The sequence below is a fragment of the Delphinus delphis genome, chromosome 4 (genome assembly GCF_949987515.2).
Source record: "Delphinus delphis chromosome 4, mDelDel1.2, whole genome shotgun sequence".
In the NCBI taxonomy this organism is placed as follows: Eukaryota; Metazoa; Chordata; class Mammalia; order Artiodactyla; family Delphinidae; genus Delphinus; species Delphinus delphis.
The window spans coordinates 86,642,065-86,660,769 of NC_082686.1; the positions used below are offsets into that span (position 1 = coordinate 86,642,065).

The 18,705-nt window shown below is 36.7% G+C and overlaps 1 long non-coding RNA gene across 1 annotated transcript in view; it reads left to right on the forward strand.

Annotated features, from left to right (window-relative positions):
• The window catches only part of LOC132424188 (uncharacterized), a 108,863-nt gene that overhangs the window by 69,453 nt on the left and 20,705 nt on the right, over positions 1–18,705 (forward strand). Inside the window, exons 2-3 of the long non-coding RNA XR_009519179.1 lie at positions 1,596–1,651; positions 1,927–2,079. This is a non-coding gene — a long non-coding RNA (uncharacterized lncRNA). The remainder of the gene's footprint in view (positions 1–1,595; positions 1,652–1,926; positions 2,080–18,705) is intronic.

Sequence of the window (18,705 nt, forward strand, 5' to 3'; positions counted from 1 at the left end):
TGTTACTGTGGCAGGAGAGGAAAATGTCATGTCCTGGGACCCACAGGAACCCTTAGGACAGACCACAAGTGAAGCTTCTTGGTTTTGTGCAGAAAAGAATTCAAGAGCGAGCCAAAGAAAAGCAAAAGCAAGTTTATTTCGAGAGATACGCACTCCATAGGCAGAATGCAGACTGTCTCAGAAAGTGAAAGTGGCCTCAGGGCAGGGGATTGTCAGTTTTTATGGGCTGAGTGATTTCACATGCTAACAAGTGGGAGGAATATCCTTGCTATTTTGGGGAAAGGTGGGGATTTTCCAGGAATTGGGCCACCACCCACCTTTTTGGCCTTTTATGGTCTGTCTCGGAACTGTCGGTGGGGGGGGGGTGGGTAAGGGGGAGTGATTTTTAGTATTACATTGAAGGTATAATGAGGTAAAATCAATGACCAGACTGTTCTCGAAGCCATATTGGTTTCAGCTGGTTCCAGCCAGTTTTTATCGCATCCTAACAGCTGTGCCCCTTCTTCATTTATCTGGTGGTTGGGTCCTGCCCCTTCCCTTCCTGTCTCATTACCAAGCAAAGAGCTTGTTGCCTGACACACGTAGAAGCAAATACTCTGGCACCGGCTTTTGAGAAAAGAAAAAACTTTATTGTGAGGACAACCAGCAAGGAGACAGGAGGTACAGTTCAATTTTGTCAAACTGGGGTTCAGTCAAACTTTTATGAGTTAGGGGAGGAGGGTTGGTATGCAGAAGAACTGGCGGGACTTTGGAACTTGGCCATTTGCAGTAAGGTACGGTAAAGGGGCTTCAGTCTGGACCCTCCGCTTCTGAAAGTGTTCCAGCGTTCAGGTTCCAGTCACGTCCGAGCCTTTGGTTCCATGGGGGGAGAAACTGTGGTTCTGGGTGTTTTTTGAGGTCAAGATCTTCTCCTCTGCACATGCTTTGGGTTTTGTTCTGTTGTCTCTGAAAAACAGCTCAGTATCTTGTTAGAAACAAGATAGGGCCAGTTTGGGGCTGGTTCTGTGGTTACGGCGGTTGACCTATGAGAGACATGTAGTATATGAGAGAAAGAAATGTTATGAGTTATTGAGATGTTGGAGTCATCTTATGACAGCAAAACTGAGCTTAAGCTGAGGACCTAGCTCTACTCAAGTAATTGAAGTTCATACCTTTTCCCCTTCTCTCCCTTTCTTCCTCCATGTTCCCTCCTGTCTCCTCCGCTTCTTCTTCTACCAACTTCTTTTCATGACACATTAATTACACATTAATTTCTGAGCTTCTCCTTCCTCTAGTAACTACTTTTGGACTTGAGCATTCCAGCTTCTCTTCTTAAATTTGCTTTTAGCTATTTCTGTTGCTTTCATTTTTCTGGTGTTTACAACCAGAGGCACCAGTGAATGATTGGAGCTCAGATAAAATTCCCTCTGCTACTCACCTGCCTTGCCCTTTATTCTCCCCACATTGGTGTCCAGATGAAATCAGATTAAAATTAACATCCAGAAACTATTTGGATGGAAAAAGAAACTACCACAAGGGAAATTAGGCGTATTTTTAAAGAGGTTAGGAGCTGCTTATAACCATATAAGTCTAATACATTCTTTTTTTTCTTTTAGCATCAGCTACCTCCTGAATCACTGCCCAGTTGCCAGCTGCAAGTCCTAGTTCCAAAGTAAGTCTAGCCAAGTCTAAAATTCTAGTTGACTCATCCAACCTTCATGTTCACCCAGGACTTACTTAAGCATCCAAAATAACTTAAAATTTTAGATTCTATCTTCCTAAGATATCTGCATCTGGTAAATGATGCAAAGGCTAAATGGGCAGAAAAGACTCCTCTTAATCATGTCTAAGTTCAATTTCACATGCATGCAACTTATATGGGGAAAAATATCATTAGATTCACCCAACCTTCACAAAGTTAAACTGTCAAATCAACTATCTTTTCAGGAAGCAAATGTCCACAGCACAAAGCCAGAAGACTCTGAAAGGGTAGTGTTGCCAGATAATAGCAGAAGGAGCTGCTATTCTGAAGTCAGGCGCAGTTCACATTAGCTTCAGGATTAATGTCACTGGCACAGAGAGCAAGCTCACTGCCATCAGGTAAGCACACACACAACTTTTTCTAGTCCTGTAAAAAAGAGTAAGGGGGTTGATTTTCCTCCTCAACTTCTATCTTAGAATTCATATTGTCCTCTATGGAGTTCATTTATCTCTCTCATCTGAAGATGTAGGATATGTCTGCTCAGGTGGGTGCTCTGAGCATCTAGGAGCCAAATTTGAGGAGAAAGCCAGTCTGCAAAATAGTTGGTTGTTCAGGAGTAGCCTGTGTACTTCCTCCATGAAAAATCTTGTTGGTGCTACTGTGCTGGGGGTTTAAAAGAATGTGTCGCACAGGGGTGGGGTGTTAGGATACATTTTTCTTGTACAAAAACTTAAATGTATAGTTCAGAAAGAAAGAAAATAGTCTGGTTCATTTTGCCACACAAATGGCATCTAGACAAAATTTGGATCAATTGGATTCCAAATCCTATTAAGATATGATGGTAATTGAGATTCTATAGCTTTTACAAAGCTGATTAGGCGATTTTCACAATGTATAAGAATCTCTGCAGAATTTCCACTACTGTTCCTTTCCAGACTAAGAAAGGAGGAGGAAAGAGGAGAGTGATGGTTGGGGCAATCATTTAATGCCCTGGAAGACATTTAATTGCCTTACAGGTTTTATTTCTTTCGGCAAACTGGTCTTTGATTTTTCTGAGCTCACTATGGAAAACTTTGCTGGTCATCAAATTTCTGTTTTTTCTTATTCTTTGCTCAGTTGTTTTTGTTTGTGTGTGTTTTTAAAGATTGTTTTATAATCTACTTTAAATCTTATTTTTAAGTTTCATTATGGGAACAAGAGCCAATTTGCTAAATTCTTTATACCTTTTTCATGTACAATGTTCATAACACTGTCTTATATGGATTTTTTAAAATATATTTTTGAGCACAGCTTATACTGTCTACTTGAAGACAGAACAGGAAAGTCACATATTAAATATTTTGATCACCATATACAATTGCTAGGAAGAAAAAATCAATAGAAACCATTAAAAGTATGTCAAACATAGTAAAAAAAAAAAAAATACCAATCAAACAGATGGTTATCATCTTGACAGCTTGACACAGAGGTTAAGCCCAGAAAGTACAGCATTTGAATTCATGAAAGAAAGGAATGCACCCTTAAAAATATCAAAAGGTAGAACCCAATACTTTTCAGAATATATTGTTTTGTGTCTTTTTAGGACTTGATGTAAGGCACTGATGAGGTCTAAATTAAACATAATGAATTGCTAATGTGTGTACTCGTGGCTAGGTCATTCATAGAAAACTTGATTATTTGGAAAACTTCAATATTCAAAGATTAGCATATTATATTAAATATGGGGCATGGACAGAAACCAGTGACCCAGGTGAGTTGCTAAATATAAAATTCCCTGGAGTGATCCTAGCTTCTCTGAGTGGTTCTCAGTCTGTGGTTAGACAAGATCTTTGAATTGAAGGAGAATGGAAAAATAGCCTGAGATTTGGGGGACATAGTGAATGCATTTTTTCTTGGAATGTGCACTAGATTGCTTGAGTATATTATTTACTTCCTTGCATACAAAGTTTAGATGTTCCATGTATTTGGGTTTACTTGATAAGTAACATAACATGCATATAATAAAGAAATAATAAATACTAATATAAATACATAGAGAAAAATGTGTTCCAGACATTTGTATTAGACAATGGCATTAGTCACATCATAAGACTAACCTGTAAATTTAAGTTAAATGTACATATTTTTGTTAATAACTTGTGTCAGTGTTGAATTCTCTTCCCCAACCTCCTCTAACCCCCCTCCAAAAAAAAAAAAAAGAGAAAGAGAAAAGAAAAAATTCAGGACTTTTTATCAACTCTACCAGTATCCCGAAGAAATACTTATTTTAACTTAATCATTCTATCACTCATTTCATTGGAGTAGTGACCCCTCAGCTTTTCATTCCAGGAGCTACATTCTACTCATCCATGATGATATTAGTATCCTCTTGATGGAATAAAAAGTAATTGGCTCGTTTGCGCCTTGGCTTTTGTGCGTCCTCCACCTGGAGTGTCATGGCTCTAAATTTAGTAAATGTTATTCCTTTAAAGCCTAGGTCAGTGGTGTCTCCTTCTTGAAGATTTTGCTTTACAAAGTAGGAAGTTAATAATTCATCTGTTTATTTATATTTATTAAAATGTTGTGGTCAAATATGTAAATATTTCAACCATTTTTTTTCCTTTACAAAATTTATTTCATAATCTAGCTGGTGGTATTGGATTTAAAATTAGCAGGGAATTTCAAATATTTGAATTAAAGCTTCATACTGCCCCTACTAGTTATCAGTTAAAGAGAAAATTCTAGGCTTTTGTATTCCAGTAACGGTTATTTTTTGGTTTTGCTTTTTGTCTCAGTTTTCTTTCTTTTCTTTCCCAGTACTTTGTGCAGCAGAGTTGGCTTATCTTCGTGTGTACCTTATTTTATCATAATTGCTATTTTCTAATCATTCATCCATCTCATGCAAAATTAGTTCATTAATGTATTATAATCATATCTGAGAGCATGTCATATCCAGGAACTGTTCTTATACTCCTTAATTACAGCTCATTTTTTAAACAATGGAAGGAAGCATTTTTACTAAGAGAACTTTGGCTTTTGAGGGTTCTTTTGTTTTGTTTTACATTTAAGACAAACTCTTCTTTTGATTGAAGTATAATTGATATACAATGCTGTGTTAGTTTCAGGTATATAGTAAAGTGATTTAATTATATATAGATAATATTTTTTTAGATTATTTTCCATTATAAGTTATTATAAGATATTGAATATTGTTCCCTGTGCTAGGTAGTAAATCCTGTTGCTTATCTGTTTTATGTATAGTACTTTGTATTTGTTAATCTCATACTCCAAATTTATCCCTCTCCCCCTTCTCTTTCCCCTTTGGTAACCATAAGTTCATTTTCTATGTCTATGAGTCTATTTCTGTCTTATATATAGATTCATTTGTATTATCTTTTAGATTCCACATATAAGTGATATCATATAATATTTGTCTTTCTCTATCTGACTTACTTCACTTGGTGTGATATTTTCTAGGTCTAACCATGTTGCTACAAATGGCAATATTTCATCTTTTTTATGGCTGAGTAGTATTCCATTGTATATATTTACCACATCTTAAACCCATTGTCTGTTGATGGGCACTTGGGTTGTTTCCATATATTGGCTATTAGGAATAGTGCTGCTATGAACATTGGGGGGCATGTATCTTTTTGAATTATGGTTTTCTCTGGATAATGCCCAGGAGTGGTATTGCTGGATCATATGGTAACTCTATTTTAAGTTTTTAAGGAACCTCCATACTGTTCTCCATGGTGGCTGCACCAATTTTAATTCCCACCAACAGTGTAGGAGGGTTCCCTTTTCTCCACACCCTCTGTAGCATTTATTATTAGAAGACTTTTTGATGATAGCCATTCTGACAGATGTGAGGCAATACCTCACTGTGGTTTTGATTTGCATTCTTCTAATAATTAGCAGTGTTGAATCTTTTCATGTGCCTCTTGGCCGTCTTCTTTGGAGAGATGTCTATTTAGGTCTTTTGCCCATTCTTTGATTGGGCTGTTTGCTTTCTGTTATTGAGTTGTATGAGCTGTTTGTATATTTTGGATATTAACCCCTTGTTGGTCACATCATTTGCAAATATTTTCTCCCATTCTGTAGGCTGTCTTTTCATTTTGTTGATGGTTTTTTTTGCTGTGCAAAAGCTTTTATTATTTATTTTTGCTTTTATTTCTTTCTCCTTGGGAGACTGATCTAAGAAAATATTGCTATGATTTATGTCCTAGAATGTTTTGCCTGTGTTCTCTTCTAGGAGTTTTATGGTGTCATGTCTTATATTTAGGTCTTTCAACCATTTTGAGTTTATTTTTGTATATGGTGTGAAGGAGTGTTCTACTTTCATTGATTTACATGTATCTGTAAGACAAACTCTTTTAATGTTTTTCTTATCATTTTGATCATTACTGTTACTTCTTATACAATTTTATTTTTATAAATAAGTTGCCTGAGATGGTGAGTTTGGCTTCCTGTGAACCATTTATGCTTACTTTCTGGTTTGTATTAAGGTTACCAGACAAGTAATTGCAAATTAGCAAGGTATTAGCACATTAAATGTGAAATGAGGTTTTTAAAACGTGTATGTCAGTGGATGGCATCTGAATTTCTCTTAGGGAGACAAATGTTTTTGAAAAGGAAACTGCCTGTTAGTGTGGAAGATAAGGATGGAGGATTATAGTTTGGAAGGAAATGTATGAAAGTATTAGCTAAATTGTTCATCATGGAAATTTATCACAAATATGGGGGTTTCAATGAGGGAGAGAAAGATGACAGAGGTATTAGACAGAAAAAGTGCTCAGATTATATGGCAGAAGAGAGCAAGTTGGTGAATAATTTCTGCTAACAGGGCTATGGAAAGAGTCTTAAGAAAAGAATTGTCTAATGCTCTGTTTTAAACTGTTTTCTGTGTAGTTTTGTGCTGTACCTCCCCTCTTCCATTGCCTTAAAAGAGAGGTGTTATCTATACAAATTGACATAATTTTGGAATCAAAGAAATTCTTTGCCCCTCCCTATTTTTGTGTAAGACAGAGCAAAAAGAATAATCATTGGGGATGAAATAACAGTGAGACCCAGAGTTCAGCTAGAATAGAAAATGAGAACTACGGGTGTCCAGGAAAACACCAGTTAATATAACTCTCTGAAAACACCAGTTAATAGAAAACACCAGTTAATAGAGAACTCTCTGAAGGTGGGGTGGTGGGGAAAGGCGGTGAGTTTTCTACTTCCTAAAAGGATAGAAATGTTGTCAATTTTATTTTAATCTTAAAAAAATAAAAGCAAGATTAATTGTGTTGACATTTGGGATACACCTATAAATGATAAATACCAAACCTATGAAAATTATTTTTCTAATTTTTATAGAAGATGTTGCTATCAATGCAAATAGGTTTTCTTTGCCATCTGATTATGTCTTATTTCTTATGTCCTCTGTATGTGGATTGTAAGAAAATCATTATCTTCATTTTCAAAGTGCAGACCTCAGAACATGAAGAGTGTTAAGTGACTTTGAAGGCCAGTCTGTAAGTTAGAAGTGGAATGAAACAGAATCAAAAACCCACATGGCTCAGGTTAAATTCATGATCTGTAAATACTGTGATGAAAATAGTTAATACTTGGCACTTTACTACCTGTGTGATACTGGGCATTTGTCTCAGGAATGGCATCCTTCACGTTTTTTTATAAAAAAGTAAACATAATATTGAATAGTTTTGAGGATTAAATGATATAACATATGCAAAGCACAGTGCCTGAAACCAAATAAGCATTCAGTGAGTGCTAACATTATTTATTAGTTTGTTCTTTCAATTATTGTTTGGAAAATAAAGATTAATATTAATAAAATTATTCACACTCCTTTCAATTCCTATCATTCCAGAAAGCATTGTTTATAAACATTTAAGAAGTTTTGGAACAGAATTTTAAAGCATTCTGGCTTTTCAGCCTACATCAATTTCAATCTCATGGACACTACAAATTTATATTAATTGTATAAGGTCTAAAAAGAATCTCAAGTGACCCAGGGGCATTCAGATACCTCAAATCCTCCTGTTGGTTGATTATCATCCTGGGACCAACTCAGCCTGGGCTCAGGTGTAATCTTCCACAAATGCCTCACAAACTGAAAATTCCATAAAAGGAGCCATAGCAGCTGATGGTACAAGAGCCACAGTCAGAGTCTATATGTCAAATTATAATGCTGCCACCCTTCCTTATTCCAGAAGAAAATTTCTTTATCATTACAATTTAAGTATCAGAGTTTAGGACTTCTTCCATATTCTTGAATGTGGCTTATATATCATAAATGAGAGATGATGGAAGGGATCTTTTATCATTGTAGAAGTCAACTCTTTCTTAAAATTGAGGAAATTGAATCCCAGTGATGTTAGTAACTTGCTCAAGTTCCACAGCAAGTCATGGGTTTCTTTCTAATGAAGTAAAAATAGAAGACTAATACTCACCAAAAATGACAGGTAATTAATTTTTGTTAAAACTTTATTGAGGTCTGACTGACATACAGTAAACCCCGTATGTTTAAAAATTATAGTTTGATGCGTTTTTACGTATGTGTAGACTCATGAAAGCATCACCACAGTCAAAATAATGAACATATCCATCACCCCCAAAAGTCTCTGTAATCTTTTCCTCCTGCTCCTCCTTGGTCCCTGCCATCCCACCCCTGTTGTCCCAAAGCAACCACTGATCTGCTTTCTATTATTATTGTGTAATTTGCATTTTCTAGAGTTTGTATGAATAAAATTACATAGTATCTATATTTTGTCTGGCGTTTTTCACTTCAAAAATATATTTTGAGGTATATCCCTGTTTTTGCATATATCAGTGGTCATACCCTCTTGTTGCTGAGAAGTATTCCATTCTATGGCTATACCACAATTCGTTTATTCATTTACCTAGTAGACAGGTGGTAATGTGGACATTTGGGTAATTTCCAATTTGGGGCTACTAAAAATAAAGTGGCTATGAGTATAGTGTGTAAGTCTTTGAGTCAACATTTGCTTTTGTTTTTCTTGGGTAAATCCCTAGGAGTGAGTGAAATGTTTGAGTAGTATAGTAGGCATGTATTTAACTTTTTAAAAAATTTATTTATTTATTTATTTATGGCAGCATCAGGTCTTTGTTGCTGCACACGGGCTTTCTCTGGTTGCGGTGAGCGGGGGCTACTCTTCGTTGCGGTGCGCAGGCTTCTCATTGTGGTGGCCTCTCTTATTGCGGATCTCTAGGCGTGCGGGCTTCAGTAGTTGTGGAACAGGGGCTCAGTTGTTGTGGCTCGCGGGCTGTAGAGCGCAGGCTCGGCAGTTGTGGCGCACGGGCTTAGCTGCTCTGCGGCATGTGGGATCTTTCTGGACCAGGGCTCAAACTGGTGTCCCCTGCATTGGCAGGAAGATTCTTAACCACTGTGCCACCAGGGAAGTCCCAACGTATTTAACTTTTTAAGATACTACCAAACTATCTTCCAAAGTAGTATCATTTTACATTTCCACCAGCAGTGTGTGAGAGTTCCAGTTGCTCCATGTCTTCACCAACATTTTGCGTAGACAGTCTTTTATATTTTAGCCATTCTAGCAAATGTGTAGGGGTATATCATTGAAGTTTTTATTTGCATTTCACCAATGACTCATGATACTGAGCATATTTCTGTGTGCTTATTTGACATCTATATATCTTCTGTGATGAAATGTCTATTAAAATCTTTTTGCCCATTTTTAAATTGGGTTGTTTTATCTTCTTTTTACTGGATTGTAAGAATTCTTTATATATTCTGGATAAAAGGCCTTTTCCAGGAACTTTTTATTGCTTTATCACACTGGTGAGAACATCCAGTACACTGTTAAATAGAAGTAGTGAGATAAGACATCCTTACCTTGTTCCTGACCTTAGGGGTAAGTCTTTCACCACTAAAATGCCCTTTATCAGGTCGAGGAAGTTCCCTTACACTTACTGAATACGACTTTTTTTTTTTAATAGGACAGAATTCCCTTGGTACCACAGGAGAGAGCTCAGCTGTGAAATTTAGGCATAATTCCCCACAGGAATAAAACCCCTATATGCAAAAGTGAAAGTAGGAGGCATGTTTTGGAATCAAGCTGTACTGACCACACAGGAAGCAAATTTTTGCCTCTAAGAGGAATGAAAAATACTAATATGTGTGCCTGTGTTCTTTCTATGCTTATGTTAGAAATTAATAGTTGATCACAGCATTCTTTACTGGGGAACCCAAATGCAAACAAAGAAACCAGGTTATCATAGGGTCTAGGTAACTACTAGAGTTGGCATGTATGATGAGTATTTTCATCCCTATCCTGCAATATTTATACATAAAAAATAAAGAATAAAAAATCCAATTAAGTGACGTAGTGTGGATGTGGATATAATATCACTTGATATCTGGATATTGTCAGTAAGCAACTTTAGAGAATTATCTTACAGCTTTGGGAGCCTTTTCATAACTATTCCTGCATACAACCTTGTGGAGAAGGCAGGGATTTGGAGAGGATGAATCATTTATAATACTATAGGACCACAGGATGTTCCAGAAGGAAAGTTCGTTTGAGATCATCTAACTCAGAAGTTTTCAGACTTTTCTGTTCCTAGCTTTAAAACATGTTCTTTTAAAGAACCCCATAGAAAAGTTCAATACATAAGCCAGCTGAAAGCAGGACTGTTGTAGTCTCCCCATGCCCCATCCCTTTGGAGCCCCTGAGGTATCTCAATTAAAAATGCTAAGGCTCCGCTGAGCGAAGTTTCAAAACCACTGATCTCATCCAACTTTCACTTTATGGATGTTGACGTATAAGGAGTGATATAAAGTACCTAACATCACCAGGTAGAGAATAACAAAATTGAGACTTGAAGACAAATCACTTGTTCCTGGTCTAATATTTTCTTCTGCACCATGTGCACACAAAGAAAATATTTTGATTATATGTACATGAGTCATTAATGATAATAATAAAACTGCATAGCCACATAATACTTCACAAAGCACTCTCTCATTTATATCTCATTTGGCTCCCATAGCACCTTCATTTACAAATTAAGAAACTGAGGTTCAAAGAGAAGTAATTTGCCCAAGGTTAGAGAGCTGCTATGTTGTTAGGTTGAGACTCAACCACAACTTTACCTATACTTAGGTTAATGTACCATGTGCTCTGTACCCACAGAAATTTAGGGCTCACAGCCTTCTACAAAGCTCCAGGCTCATATATCCCACCACTAATGAGTTATTTCCATCTTCATCTTCAGTGCCCCACAGGTATCCCCAACTTGTCCCATCCAAAGTGGAACTAACATCTCTGCTACCCCTCAAACACATGTAGATGGGTCCTGGACATCTGTACTTTATTTTTTTTGCAGTACGCGGGACTCTCACTGTTGCGGCCTCTCCCGTTGCGGAGCACAGGCTCCGGACGCGCAGGCTCAACGGCCATGGCTCAGGGCCCCAGCCGCTCCGCGGCATGTGGTATCTTCCCAGACCGGGGCACGAACCTGTGTCCCCTGCATCGGCAGATGGACTCTCAACCACTGCGCCACTAGGGAAGCCCCTGGACATCTGTACTTTAAAAAATCTCCCCAGGCAGTTCTAATGGGCAGCTGGGATGGTGAACCACTGGCCTAAAGAGTTGAACCCCAGCCCCTTAGCACAGTACACAAAGCCTCTATAATAATCCCGGTGTGGTAAATCCAATCTGATCCTCTTCTACTAGGAGCCTGATACTTTGTGGTCCAGGATCATAATATCTACCATTTATTGAACTTGATACATTCTTTCACCCTTCTGTACAATGTTCCTTCCTTTGTTTATTGGGGTCTTCTCCAACCTTCTGGTGGATGCCTACAATTCCTCCATTAGAGACTCATCTTGTTAATATAAGGGTTTGACCCCTGTTAAAATGCAAATAACTTCAGGAAGGAAAACATTAAGTTGTTTTTAATTAATTATGTATCCCTGTTAATAAAATACATAGGAGTAGGTTTTTAGGAAGACAGGATGTGAGCAAGAGGGAGTGTAGGAAAAAGGCATTGGCAAGTGGGTAAAAAGCTGAGGAACTGAATGCTGAGAAAATGTGCGATTCCACAGGGCTGAGTCAAATACGTTATCAATTATTGTTTTGGATGAGCAAAATTAAGGTAGATTGTTATATGAAAATAGAAGAATACTAAAATTTGGCTATTTCTAATAATTTTCAGAAATTTCTCTACTAATATAAAAAGTAAATGTGTACTAGAGTGAACAAATCAAAAGGTTATAGATAATAAAAAGCCACAGTGTCAGAAACAAGTAAAATATTCAGTGATACGGATAGTTCAGTAAATTATGTATTTGCATTACAAATGATGTTCTAGAACACTTTATCATTTCTTAAGAGGTTATAGGATAAGAAAGATATTCAGGATAAATAATGAAATAAAAAGTCCATGTTATAAAATAATATATATGATTCTGTATTTGTGAAAAATATATGTGCATACACATGTATACATAGAGAAAAGGACCTAACCCTGATGTTCACAGTGCCTATCTTTGCAGGGTAGGAGGAGACTATGAATATTCCTTTTAAGAAAATAAGAAAAATTTGCTTATCTATGTTCTTTAAGTTTGCTTTGAACTGCAATTTTAAAAGTATAATAAACTTTTTAAAGGAAGTCCAGTAGAAGCTATAAAATTCAAATGTGTTCTGTCAGATCACACTGGATTATTAATTATAAGGGAATATGGGGGTGAACATATGCATGATGAATACATGACTGAGGGCCCCAGTGAGGATTCTGTAAAGCAGAGCAGTGCCAAAGTTGGCCAGAGGATCACTATATGTTAGATCCTGCTTACATGACAGAAACAAACAAAGAAACCCAGAGCATCAACGTAATTAAAAACTATTTAAAGCCAAATAAGATTTTTCAAGATGAAGAGTTTCATTCATGAAAATAAACACCCGTGTTAATGACAATGAAAATTCAAGAACCCTTGACCATTGAAGATACTATTAAGAAATAGTGCCAAGAGCCAAAATGAATGACTTACAAATGTGAGGAAAATTGCTCATGTAAGGTAAAACTTACCATCCTAGTCACACACTAATAGAAACCATAAAAACAAATAGTAAAATTCAAAAAAATTGCATGAGAACATGTCTTCATTATGATATTTAATCAACTTGTAATGCAGTTCACTATGTCCATCTGTACTTGTTTTATTTCTTCCCCCTCCTTGAACCCTGAGGATCAGATTTGGGGAGCCCATTCTACTTTCTCCAGTAATTAATTCAAGGAAACAGTAGATCAGAAATTAAAATCTCCTCACATAGTTCTTGTGTTCTCATTTCTTTATTAAGCTTACTGAATGTCAGTGGCATTATTAAACACAAAAGTCTAACTTTTCCAGTAACTTTTAAAATGGTGGCTGCAAGGAGAATCAAAATTAACGAAAGAAACAACTCAGAAACAATACAAAGAACTCTGTGGTTCATTAACACTAGGAGGAATTTAAATGCCACATGCAAATATCAAATGACATTTACAAAGCACATACCCTGTCTAATTCTTCTGTGAGCTAATGCTGTAATTACAGATTTTATACTTTCCAAAATGATCACCGTAGAGAATACAGCAGCCAGGAAAATTTCAATCATAGTGTAAAAGCCACAAAGAATTGCTGAAACTGTCACCCGCTCAGATTTAAAGTTCAGAGGGTTGATTGTGCTAATTACTGACTGACTTATCCTTTTCCTCCTTAAGAATGAATGTCAGAGTTGGGTACCTGTATAGAATAAATATTCATATCTATATCTGCATATGCATCTATATATCTGCATATCTAATTTGGGCTTCAGTCTGACATATGAGTAATTTGCTGCTATGAAAAATTAGGATTACTAACTCTATAACCAAAGACAATACCTTTAAAAAGCAAAAGCCATACTCTAAAACAGTTCTGTTTAACAGAACATTCTGCAGTGATGGAAACGTTCTATACCTGCACTGTCCAACACACTAGCCACTAGCCTCATGTGGCTAGTGATCATTTGAAATGTGGTTAGTGTGACTGAATAACTGATTTAATTTATTTTCTTTTATTTTAATTAACTTAAATAGCCAGATTTGTCTATTCACTACTATATTGGGCAGCGCTGAAGAAGCTCATGAAATGATAGTGATGAAATGTGATCCAAGTAAAATAGCCAAGTAAAATTTGCTTATCAACTGCTTGCATATGAACAAGCTAAGCTTCTCTTCCTTTCTACAGAATTAAGCCATCCACCAGGATTGATGACAGGGAAAATGGGTAGAAGACACACAAGCTATTTGGGATGTTTAGGATGTTTCTTGAAGGTGGAGATAATGCTATTCATCTCTGTATATGCAGTAAATAGCACAGTGCCTGGCACAAAATAGGTGGTCAGTGTTCATTTTTTAATATTGGGTTGGCCAAAAAGTTCATTCGGGTTTTTCTGTAAAACGTTATGGAAAAACCTGAATGAGCTTTTTGGCCAAACCAATATGCTTAAAAAGGTGCTTCTATTTATCAAAATGGGAGATATATCGAGGCATCTGAATTCTAAAAATATAAAACATATAAAACAAACAATTGACTGTGTTCTGTTGTCCATCACTTGCATCAGACTAAACTTTGGCTGTAGGTATATAACCTGTAAATATTACCATGTTGAAAATTAGACATTTAAAACTTTATACTGTTAAAATACACAGAATGTCTTCATAAAAATAGCTTCACAAAGATTTGTTTTATTTTTTCTTGATTTTTTTTCACACCTGTATAAGAAATGGCTGTATGAGCCAGGTGCCCACTTGCACGATGCCCACTGCAGGACTCTAACTGGGCACAGCTGCTGCATTTGATATCTTTTTATGCCCATTATATATGTGACAAGGATGACACCTTTCTCTCCAGCTTGCATAAACAGATGGGGAGTGCTGCCTTATATACATGCATACCATGTGCCTGACAGGGTCTTGGTGCTTCGGCTGGCTGTCAGGCCTGAGGCTCTCAGGAGGGAGAGCGGAGTTCAGGACACTGGTCCACAAGAGACCTCCCAGCCCCATGTAATATCAAATGGCAAAAGCACTCCCAAAGATCTCCATCTCAATGCCAAAACCCAGCTCCACTCAATGACCAGCAAGCGCCAGTGCTGGACACCCCATGCCAAACAACTACCAAGATAGGAACACAAACCCACCCATTAGCAGAGAGGCTGCCTAAATCATAAGTTCTCAGGCACCCCAAAACACACCACTGGATGCAGTCCGGCCCACCAGAAAGACAAGATCCAACCTCATCCACCAGAACACAGGCACCAGTCCCTTCCACCAGGAAGCCTACACAACTCACTGAACCAACCTTAGTCACTGAGGGCAGACACCAAAAACAACGGAAACTATGAACCTGCAGCCTGCAAAAAGGAGACCCCAAACACAGTAAGCTAAGCAAAATGAGAAGACAGAGAAACACACAGCAGATGAAGGAGCAAGGTAAAAACCCACCAGACCAAACAAATGAAGAGGAAATAGGCAGTCTACCTGTAAAAGAATTCAGAATAATGATAGTAAAGATGATCCAAAATCTTGGAAATAGAATGGAGAAAATACAAGAAAAGTTTAAGACGGACATAGAAGAACTAAAGAGCAAACAAACAATGATGAACAACACAGTAAATGAAATGAAAAATTCTCTAGAAGGGATCAATAGCAGAATAACTGAGGCAGAAGAACGGATAAGTGACCTGGAAGATAAAATAGAGGAAATAATTGCCATGGAGCAGAATAAGGAGAAAAGAATGAAAAAAAATGAGGACAGTCTTAGAGACCTCTGGGACAACATTAAATGCACCAACATTCAAATTATAGGGGTCCCATAAGAGGAGAGAAAAAGAAAGGAATTGAGAAATATTTGAAGAGGTTAGAGTTGAAAACTTCCCTAATATGGGAAAGGAAATAGTTAATCAAGTCCAGGAAGCACAGAGAGTCCCATATCGGATAAATCCAAGGAGAAACACTCCAAGACACACATTACTCAGACTATCAAAAATTAAATACAAAGAAAAAATATTAAAAGCAGCAAGGTGAAAGCAACAAATAACATACAAGGGAATCCCCATAAGGTTAACAGCTGATCATTCAGCAGAAACTCTGCAAGTCAGAAGGGAGTGGCAGGACATATTTAAAGTGATAAAAGGGAAAAACCTACAACCAAGATTACTCAGCAAGGATCTCATTCAGATTCCATGGAAAAATTAAAACCTTTACAGACAAGCAAAAGCTAAGAGAATTCAGCATCACCAAACCACCTTTACAACAACCGCTAAAGGAGCTTCTCTAGGCAGGAAACACAAGAGAAGGAAAAGACCTACAATAACAAACCCAAAATAATTAAGAAAATGGTAATAGGAACATACATATCGATAACTACCTTAAATATAAATGGATTAAATGCTCCCACCAAAAGACATAGACTGGCTGAATGGATACAAAAACAAGACCCTATATATGCTGTCCACAAGAGACCCACTTCATACCTAGGGACACATACAGACTGAAAGTGAGGGGATGGAAAAAATTATTACAAGCAAATAGAAATCAAAAGAAAGCTGGAGTAGCAATTCTCATATCAGACAAAATAGGCTTTAAAATAAAGACTTTATTTACTTCAATAGTAAACCTTCTTTACTACAATAAAGAAGGATACTACATAATGATCAAGGGATCAATCCAAGAAGAAGATATATCAATTGTAAATATTGTGCACCCAACATAGGAGCACCGCCATATATAAGGCAAATGCTAACAGCTGTAAAAGGGGAAATCGACACTAACACGATCATAGTAGGGGTATTTAACACCCCACTTTCACCAATGGACAGATCATCCAAAATGAAAATAAATAAGGAAACAAAAGCTTTCAATGCACATTAAACAAGATGGACTTAATTGATATTTATAGGACATTCCATCCAAAGACAAAAGAATACACTTTCTTCTCAAGTGCTCATGGAACATTCTCCAGGATAGATCATATCTTGGGTCACAAAGCAAGCCTTGGTAAATTTAAGAAAATTGAAATTGTATCAAGTTATCTTTTCTGGGTACAACGTATGAGATTAGATATCAATAACAGGAAAAAAAATCTGTAAAAAACACAAACACATGGAGGCTAAACAATACACTACTAAATATCAAGAGATCACTGAAGAAATCAAAGAGGAGATAAAAAAAATACCTAGAAACAGATGACAATGAAAACATGACCACCCAAAACCTATGGGATGCAGCAAAAGCAGTTCTAAGAGGGAAGTTTATAGCAATACAATCCTAGCTCCAGAAACAAGAAACAGCTCAAATAAACAACCTAACCTTACACCTAAAGCAATTAGAGAAATAAGAACAAAAAACTCCAAAATTAGCAGAAGGAAAGAAATCATAAAGATCAGATCAGAAATAAATGAAAAAGAAATGAAGGAAATGATAGCAAAGATCAATAAAACTAAAAGCTGGTTCTTTGAGAAGATAAACAAAATTGATAAACCATTAGCCAGACTCATCAAGTAAAAAAGGGAGAAGACTCAAATCAATAGAATTAGAAATGAAAAAGGAGAAGTAACAACTGACACTGCAGAAATACAAAGGATCATGAGAGATTACTACAAGCAACTATATGCCAATAAAATGGGCAACCTGGAAGAAATGGACAAATTCTTAGAAAAACACAACCTTCCAAGACTGAACCAGAAAGAAATAGAAAATATAAACAGAACAATCACAAGCACTGAACTTGAGGCTGTGATTAAAACTCTTCCAACAAAGGAAAGCCCAGGACCAGGTGGCTTCACAGGTGAATTCTATCAAACATTTAGAGAAGAGCTAACACGTTTCCTGCTCAAACCCTTCCAAAATATAGCAGAGGGAGGAACACTCCCAAACTCATTTTACGAGACCACTGTCACCCTGATATGAAAACCAGACAAAGATGTCACAAAAAAAGAAAACTACAGACCAATATCACTGATGAACATAGACGCAAAAATACTCAAGAAAACACTAGCAAAAGGATTCCAGCAGCACATTAAAAGGATCATATACCATCATCAAATGGGATTTATCCCAGGAATGCAAGGATTCTTCAATATACGCAAATCAATCAATGTGACACACCATTTTAACAAATTGAAGAATAAAAACCATATGATCATCTGAATGCATGCAGAAAAAGCTTTCAACAAAATTCAACACCCACTGATGATAAAAACCCTCCAGAAAGTAGGCATAGAGGGAACTTACCTCAACATAATAAAGGCCATATATGACAAACCCACAGCCAACATGTTGAAAAACTGAAACCATTTCTACTAAGATCAGGAACAAGACAAAGTTGTCCACTCTCACCACTATTATTCAACATAGTTTTGGAAGTTTTAACCACAGCAGTCAGAGAAGAAAAAGAAATGAAAGGAATCCAAATCAGAAAGGAAGAAGTAAAGCTGTCACTGTTTGCAGATGACATGATACTATACATAGAGAATCCTAAAGATGCTACCAGAAAACTACTAGAGCTAATCAATGAATTTGGTAAAGTAGCAGGATACAAAATTAATGCACAGAGAGCTCTGACATTCCTATACATTAAGGATGAAAAATCTGAAAGAGAAATTAAAGAAACACTCACATTTACCATTGCAACAGAAAGAATAAAATACCTAGGAATAAACCTACATAAGGAGACAAAAGACCTGTATGCAGAACACTATAAGACACTGATGAAAGAAATTAAAGATGATACAAACAGATGGAGAGATATACCATGTTTGTGGATTGGAAGAATCAACATAGTGAAAATGACTATACTACCCAAAGCAATCTACAGATTCAATGCAATCCCTATCAAACTACCAATGGCATTTTTCACAGAACTAGAACAAAAATATCTCACAATTTGTATGGAAACACAAAAGACCCCGAATAGCTAAAGCAATCTTGAGAAAGAAAAATGGAGCTGGAGGAATCAGGCACCCGATCTT